This window comes from Coenobita brevimanus, chromosome 79 (genome assembly GCF_032717465.1).
Source record: "Coenobita brevimanus isolate Jiangsu-jjx chromosome 79, ASM3271746v2, whole genome shotgun sequence".
Taxonomy (NCBI): domain Eukaryota; kingdom Metazoa; phylum Arthropoda; class Malacostraca; order Decapoda; family Coenobitidae; genus Coenobita; species Coenobita brevimanus.
Genome location: NC_137032.1, coordinates 6,247,808 through 6,256,071, shown reverse-complemented (window position 1 = coordinate 6,256,071; position 8,264 = coordinate 6,247,808).

The window sequence follows — 8,264 nt, the reverse complement described above, 5'->3', positions numbered from 1 at the left end:
TCTAAGTCAGCCCTGATAAAATGAAAATACACCTGGTAATGCTCAGTTCATGCAAGATAAATTATTACAGATACAAACTATTATAAAAAATGACTGACATAAAACCCAACATTAATCAAAAAACCTCATTAGGCGTAAGAATTAACCTTATGCTACACAGTACAAGAAAAAACACAACAGTTATACTCAAATTACACACAGCTGCTAGATGTTTGGAGATTTCTTGAGCACTCACAATAATAATATCTGTACAGGGGAGGACAGAGATGTGAACAAAATGAGGAGCAGATCTAAGTGGCAGTGATGCAGAGACTGAGCTCATTATATAGGGGCCGGCAGAGCTTGATACAACTTGTAAGAAGGACGCGCAAATGAAGCAATGGGGACAAAGAGTTGACAATCCCGCACTGAATAACAGAAAGGACGACTTACTCTACTATAACGGTAGAAGGGGGGGGACTGAGGCAGAACACGCTCGTGATCAAACATGCAGCATATTGTACGTTAAAATTACACAAAGGATGATGAAATCATAGGCTATGTAACAATATATATATATTGTATATACATATCTATCTATCTATTGCCAGACGCCTCAATCTCGTTCGGGGTGGCCACAAACAAATCGCCTCCACGTCGCCCTGTCCCCTGCCATTTCACTGCCCTCTTCCCAGCTCACACACCCCTCTCTCCTATACCTCTCCACCCCATTCCTAGATCTCATCCTCGGCCTCCCCCTCCTTCTCCCCCCCTTCAGCTCAATCACATACACTCTCTTCGTCGGTTTTTCACCCTCCATCCTCTCCACATGGCCAAACCACCTCAGTGTATTCCTCCTAACGCTTCCTATGACATCCACATCCACACCACATCGCTCCTTTATATCCTCATTTGTCAGCCTGTCTCTCCATGTGACTCCACAGGCTCCTCTTAAATAACTCATTTCCACTGCTCCCACTCTTGACTTGTGCCCTTCCAACAACGTCCAATATATATATATATATATATATATATATATATATATATATATATATATATATATATATATATATATTGCTAGACTCCTTAATCCCGTAAGGAGTGGTCACAAACAAATCGCCTCCTTGTCGCCATTTCACTACACTGCTCCCAGCTCACCCCCCCCGCCTCTCATATTCCTCTCCGCTTCAACCCTACACCTCATCCTTGGCCTCCCCCTCCCTCCCCCCCTTCACCTCATTCACATACACTCTCCTCGTCAATCTCTCACTCTCCATTCTCTCCACATGGCCAAACCACCTCAATGTGTTTCTCCTAACGCTTCCTGTCACATCCACATCCACATCCACACACAACGCTTCTTCACTTCCTCTTTTGCCAGTCTGTGTCCCCATGTGACTCCACATGGAGAGATGTGTGTGTGTGTGTGTGTGTGTGTGTGTGTATATATATATATATATATATATATATATATATATATATATATATATATATGTGAAAAAAATTATTAGATTCTCCATATATATATATATATGAAAAAAATATATATAGATTCTCCATATATATATATATATATATATATATATATATATATATATATATATATATATATATATATATATGAAAAAATTATTAGATTCTCCATATATATAAGAAACTTATTAGCTTCTCCATATATATATATATATATATATATATATATATATATATATATACAGTGTATATAAGGAAATATTAAGATTGCTCAGAGGGTTGGCTTATCGAATCCTCAGAGTTTTCTCATAATATTATATTATGTTTTATTAATAGTGGTGGGTGTTGGCGCCATACATCTATTCAGTCAATGTAGGTCTACTCCAGGGTGATTCTACACTGAGTGACAAGTCAAATGTTTTTCTGTATGCCTGGAAACTATTTAATATGCTGGGTGCTAACGATATACCCAACCCATACGTGTTCCCTACATGTCAGCAAGTGGGTTGGCGCCAGGTTAGTACCCCTCCCCGTAAAACAACTAGCTAAAAAGACAAACAAAATGTCTGGGCCCTTTCAGGTGACGACCAAGGAATGGACAAGGGTCACGAAGAGGATGGCAACATGGTATATGAGGGGTGCAAATGATGAGGTCAGTGAGAGAGAGGTTGCCTAGGTGCTTATGGATGCAATAGTGGACATATGTGGATTGACTGAGACCTTATGAAGAAGTGTGAGTATGAGGTAGCGTGAGTAGGGACTGGATGTATGTGAGGGAGTAGGTGGGAATGAGAAGGCAAAGAAAGGTGTACATATTGTTGCGTGCAAGAATTGGAAAAAGAATATAAGAGAGTATGGTTTAGCTGCTTCACAGATTGTGTGGATAAAATTAAAAGTATGAATACAAGCATAGGCGATTATGTGTGTGCGAGTATATGCAACGACAGAAGACCGTGCCAACAGAGTGAAAGAAGTTCTAGGCAAATGTGGAAGCATGAATGGAAAAGTTTGAGACGAGTGGGAGTGTTTTTCATTGGAGATATGAAAGGAAACGTAGGGAATGTGAAAGTGATTGAAGTAATTGAGTTGGGTGTCTCTACAGAAGTGAATGGGAATGGTAGTGCTCTGGTGGACATTTGTGTGGGAAGGGAATTGGTGATAGCCAATGCCCTCTTTAGGCACAAAATGATCCACAGATATACATGGCGAGTGATGAGAGGGGTGGGTGTTGAGCTAGATGAACGGAAGGCACTGATTGATGATGTGTGCGTGGATGAAAGTATGAGAAGATGTGTGCAAGCATACAGGGGTTGGGGATGTGGACTCTCTGACAACAACTTATTAATGGTGAGAGTCAAGGTACAAATGCGGTGGATGAATAGATGGAGAAAAGGGCAGGAAGAAGCAGACCATACAAATAGGGTAGAAATGTTGCAGGAGGACGAAATGAAGGCAGAATATAATATAGAAGTGGAGGAGCGACTGGGCATATATGAACCGGAGCAGATGGAGGAGGTGGAAGGTTAGTGCAAGGAATTCACAGAGGAAATCTGTGCAACATATGAGGTGGTATGTTGGGTGAAGAGAAGACGAAAAAGAGTGCAAGGAACAGAATGGTTGAATGAAGAGGTGAGGCAACCTGTGGTGCTAAAGAAGAAAGCATGTAGTGAGTGGACTGGAAGCAGAAGCACGGAAGAAGCTGAGAAACGGAACACAGAGTTATATGTAGAGAAGAGAAGTGAAAAGATTGGTACGAGAGAGTAAGAAAAGTTTAGATGAGGAGTTTGGAACGACGTTGTAAAATGGAGGGAATGGAAGAAAATATTCTGGTTGGAGTGTGAGAGGGTAAGACAGGGTGGTAAAGAAGGTAGTAGGGGACTGAAAGATAAAAATGTCAGATTCCTGATGGAGAAGGGAGAAAAAGTAAGCAGATGAAGGAATATTTTAGGGAATTGTTAAACAGAGAGTGAAAGTAAAGCTAGTACAAATGGTTGATAATTGGCTGGGAGAAGGAGTTAGATGAGAAAAGATGAAGAGTTCAGTAGGATGGAAGTAATGGAAGCAATCAAGAAGGTCAAAATGGGGAAAGCAGTGGATGTTAGAGCGGTCCTAATGAGGGAGAGCATCGTTTGGAAACTTCCTGTTCTGTTGTTTGCAGATGATACTATATTGTTAAGTGAAGACGAAGTGGATCTGCAAGGCTTGATGAATGTGTTTGGGAGAGTGTAAGGAACTGAATCAAAAGGTGAATGTAGGGATGAGTAAATTTGTTGTCTTCGAGGGAAATGAAGCCATTGAATGCACAGTGAGGCTGTATAGTGAGGCAATGGAAAACGTGAGTGCATTCAAGTAATAGGGTATTGTTATGTGTGAGGATTGAAGTTTCGAAGATGAAATGCTTCAAAGAGTACAGCTGGGAAGAAAGGTTGCTGGATCATTGAAAGCAATGGTGAGGAAAAGGAAAGTGAGCATGGAAGTAAAAACGTTGTTGCATGACAATATCGTGATCCCCATTCTAACGCATGGAAAGGAAACTTCTTGTTGGAAGGACACAAGTCAAAAGTGAGAGCAGTGGAAGTGGGTTATGTGCGAGGAGCATGTGTAGTTACATGAAAAGACGGACTGACAAATGAGGAAGTGAAGGAGCGTTGTGGTGTGGAAGTGCATATAATTGAAAGCGTTAGGAGAAATACGCTGAGATGGTTTAGCTATATGGAGAGTATGGAGAGTGAATGACTGACTAGGAGAGTGTATGTGAGTAAGGTGGATGGGGGAGAGGGAGGTGGAAACCGAGGATGAGATAAAGGGATGGAGTAAAGAGGTATATGAGAGAGAGAGGTGTAAGTTGGAGGAAAGGCATCGAAATGGCAGAGGACAGGGCGACATGCAGGCAATTTTTGTGGCGACCCCTTATGGCATTAAGGAGTCTGGCTCTAGATAGATAGATAGATAGACAAATTACTTATGCTTTCTGAAGGACAGAAGTTTAGATGATGATGTGCATATAAGGTTACTGCAGGGAAGCTTGCTGTTTCACCGAAAAGCAGTGATAAGGAAGAGGAGAGTCATTTTGAAAGTAAAACCGTCGCTGCATGACAGTATTATGATTCCCACTCTATCGTACGGAATTGAAGCTTGAACCCCGTTGGACGGGTACAAGTTAAGAGTGATAGCAAGGGAAATGAGTTAGTGTGGTGCATGTGGAGTTACATAGAGACAGACAATTGAGCACTTAAAGGAGCATTATGGTATTGTTGTGGATCTGATTGGTAGTGTTCAGAGATATACTCTGTGATTTTATAACCACGTAGAGAAGCTGAAAAATAAGAGAAATATAAGAAACAAAACCTAGAACTACATTGTCAATGTGAGTCAGCAAAAATGGCAAGATAGGAAGAGTTGAGAGAGAGAGAGAGAGAGAGAGAGAGAGAGAGAGAGAGAGAGAGAGAGAGAGAGAGAGAGAACAAAAAAGGGAATTATGTCAGCAAGAATCATCGGATGTCATAAGAGAGAGAGAGAGAGAGAGAGAGAGAGAGAGAGACAGAGAGAGAGAGAGAGAGAGACTAAGACATACTGTAGATGACGCTGCTCTTCCCGCAGGACTAGTTCTTTTTGTTGCGGGGACGGCTCATTCAACATTACCATTATCTACCCAACACCATTCATTCACCTCCTACTCCCACTGCCTCAAACCACGGCCCACGCTAGCAGAATGAGCCGTCCATGTAGCGCAAAAGACACCGCCAAGTGAATTTCCGGTGCGCCTTTTACGAGCCACAGTGAAGAGAGAGAGAGAGAGAGAGAGAGAGAGAGATTAGGGTTTTTGGCGAATAAAAAAGTTTACGTTGAAATGTAGAAAAAATAACTGAAATATGGTTTTGAAGAACATATTGAGAGGTACGTTTTACCACTGTCGCCAGTTCAAAGGTTAAAGAAACCACTGAGTAATAGAAGCCCGTGGCCGTTTACCTTACTCTTTGGGGCAACCGAACATCATTTTTTTTCCATTTTATATACTACTATACCATAACAAATTTATATTAAAGACAATATAACGAATATGATATGTACATTATGTTCATGTATGCTGTAAATAAGAAAAAAAAAAGGCTGTTTAACTTAAAATGAAGTTTTCAAACACTTTCTTTTTCTATTTCCTATTTATTGTCTGCAGAACCATTCCCAGTTCATAGGTATGAGAAGCCAATAATAGCTAAGGAAGGTAAATTAAATCCATGTTAGCTAAAATTAAGGAAAAACAAATCCTGTTTAACGGACAATAAAGTTCTCGAAGACATTTGGGAATTTAATCACGCTTTTTTCTGGGATTGGTCTGGGCAGTTTCTTCATAATGTTGGCAATGCTCGTGCTGTGGTAGTCTGGGTTGTGTGTTTGAATGCAATACAATTACAACTACATGGAAAATCAAAACACCGCTTAAAGTACTGTGCCTCCTGTTTCTGGTTTTTCTTGGTTAACAAGCTTTCCTACAAAATGAAAGAAGCTTTTCTTTCCACTGAACCTAACTAATACATAGTAGTCTCTCCCTAGTTGTAAGGCAGCACTTTTAAATGAAGAGTCGGTTCCAGCATAAGGTTCACAGCCAATGCATCGTCAATATCTGACTCTTGTTCCCGATTCCTCATGAAGAGAAGGTGAGTCCTCCGAAGTGTCAGATTCTTCAAATGGTTCGATCTTCAGTTTCTTTAGTGGGTTTCTTATTCCCCTGGGCTCAGAGCGTGAGTTACCAGGTACCGCTACATCTTGTAAGTAAATACTCTCCTGACTCAATATTGACTGCTCTCCCATGTAGAAAACCACCAGGTTTGGCAGCAGATGAGTGTTGAAGTTCCTTAAACGTTCTATAACTAATGGGCTGACCAAGTTGGAAGATGATTCAGCCAAATATGCCTTTGTCAGCTTGTCAATGATCTTCTGCCTGTTGACAGGATAAATTCCTGTTGTTCGAAAACCACAAATAGCCCAGTATTCTTTATTATGCAGACCATAGCAAGCTCATTAGCAACTGTGGGAAGTGATTCTTTGGCAGGACTGTGTAGAACTTCCCAGGACCTTCCTTCCAGTTAGTTAACACCTGTCTCTACTCTGCTTTCATTGATCCACAAACTGCAACGTCATGAGGCTGCATTAGATGTGTGCAGTGGAAGGAAGATCATCTTGACACTATTCTGTTTACAGAGCTCAATGAGCTCATCAGAAACATGGCATGCCAAATTACCACAATAAGAACTCTTGGAGTAAGGCAAAACACACATGACTTAAAGCAGAAAGAGTCAAACCACAGTGACTTTGTTCAGTTTTATCATGCATTAATTGGCCATCCTATCAACCAACTGGCCATACGATGCTCAGCTTTATATGCGGTGTATTGTGGTAGAAAGGCACCAGCTGCTGCATAAGCAAACATGATGGAAACTGATGACTTGAGGTGTTCATAGCTCTTTCATCATGTTTGGTACCCTTTCTAAAAATCATGCACTTGCCCTTGGGATCATCTGTGATATTGGTCTCATCGTGGTTAATGATGTATACTGGTGGAATCCTTGCTAAATTCACTCCCAGATCATCAAAAAAATTGTCCATTGTGTCGCATGACACTGACGCCCACTTCCGATTCATATGCTGACTTACTCTCTTCAATAGTAAATTACTGTAATGGTCCAGGAATGACCGTACCCGCTCCTCACTAGGTAATCTGTCCTTGAAAAACTCACAGTTCCTACCAGGCTTGTCCAAGAAACTCTTCACGAACAGTCTAATGTAATGCATGTCGAAGGCATAACCGTAGTCAGCGAGAGTGGCTGCATGTTGTTTAATCGACATATCTTCTTCAGGCAGTAGCGCTGTCCTTCTCCTAGGTATATTGGAGATGCATTCTCCACTGCAGCGGCACTGAAGAAAGCAACGGAGGATATTGAAATTTTTTGCAACTCTCCTCGATGGTTGGCCATCCTGAACACGCTGAACAGCCTCCTTCACATTGACTTCTGTGTAGTGTTTCTCTGGCCTGGGGGGCCTACTTGGTTTGTGATTATGGACCATCACTCCAGCTCTGTGGCCAAAGAATCATTATAATTCAGAATCTGGTGTGAGAACAGACAGAAGAAGCAAAAATTTTTGTACATTTCAAGGGTGCCCAGTTACCAGTGCAAAGTGCCTGGTTGCCCCAACTCACTAAGAAACCCTATCCCTCATTACAGGTTAGCTGTAGACACTGGTCAGTTAAGAGAAATCTACCTTAGAACTTAAATAACATAGCAATAATTCCAATACTACTGTAAAATTTGAACAGAGTAACTTTACCCCGGGCATTTCCACTTGTTTGGTTAATTAATTAATTAATTTACTAATGTCTTTATTTTTCCCGTCTAGAAGTCCAGATCACCAGATTCCTTGGCGGACAGCTCTCCTATGTTATGTAAAGCAGATACTTAGTGATACTGAATATAATGGCTGAACATTAGTTTCTCACAGGGCATCCTGAAAAATTTATATATATATATATATATATATATATATATATATATATATATATATATATATATATATTGCTATGAAGGGAGATCTGCCAGTTAGGTAGTCTCGTACCTTTGAGACATTTCTCGTACCGTAAGTTCCAGTACGAGTCATCAGAGTTGCCATTTTGCCTGTTCTTTGTGAGCGTAGTTACAGTAGTTCGTAAGTTAAACATTCATTAATTCTTATGCTCTTTTTCTTTATAATGTTTTATTTAAGTGATTGCTTGTTGAATTATGCAGTTTAAGTTCGTATGGTTAATGATTTTAGAGTGT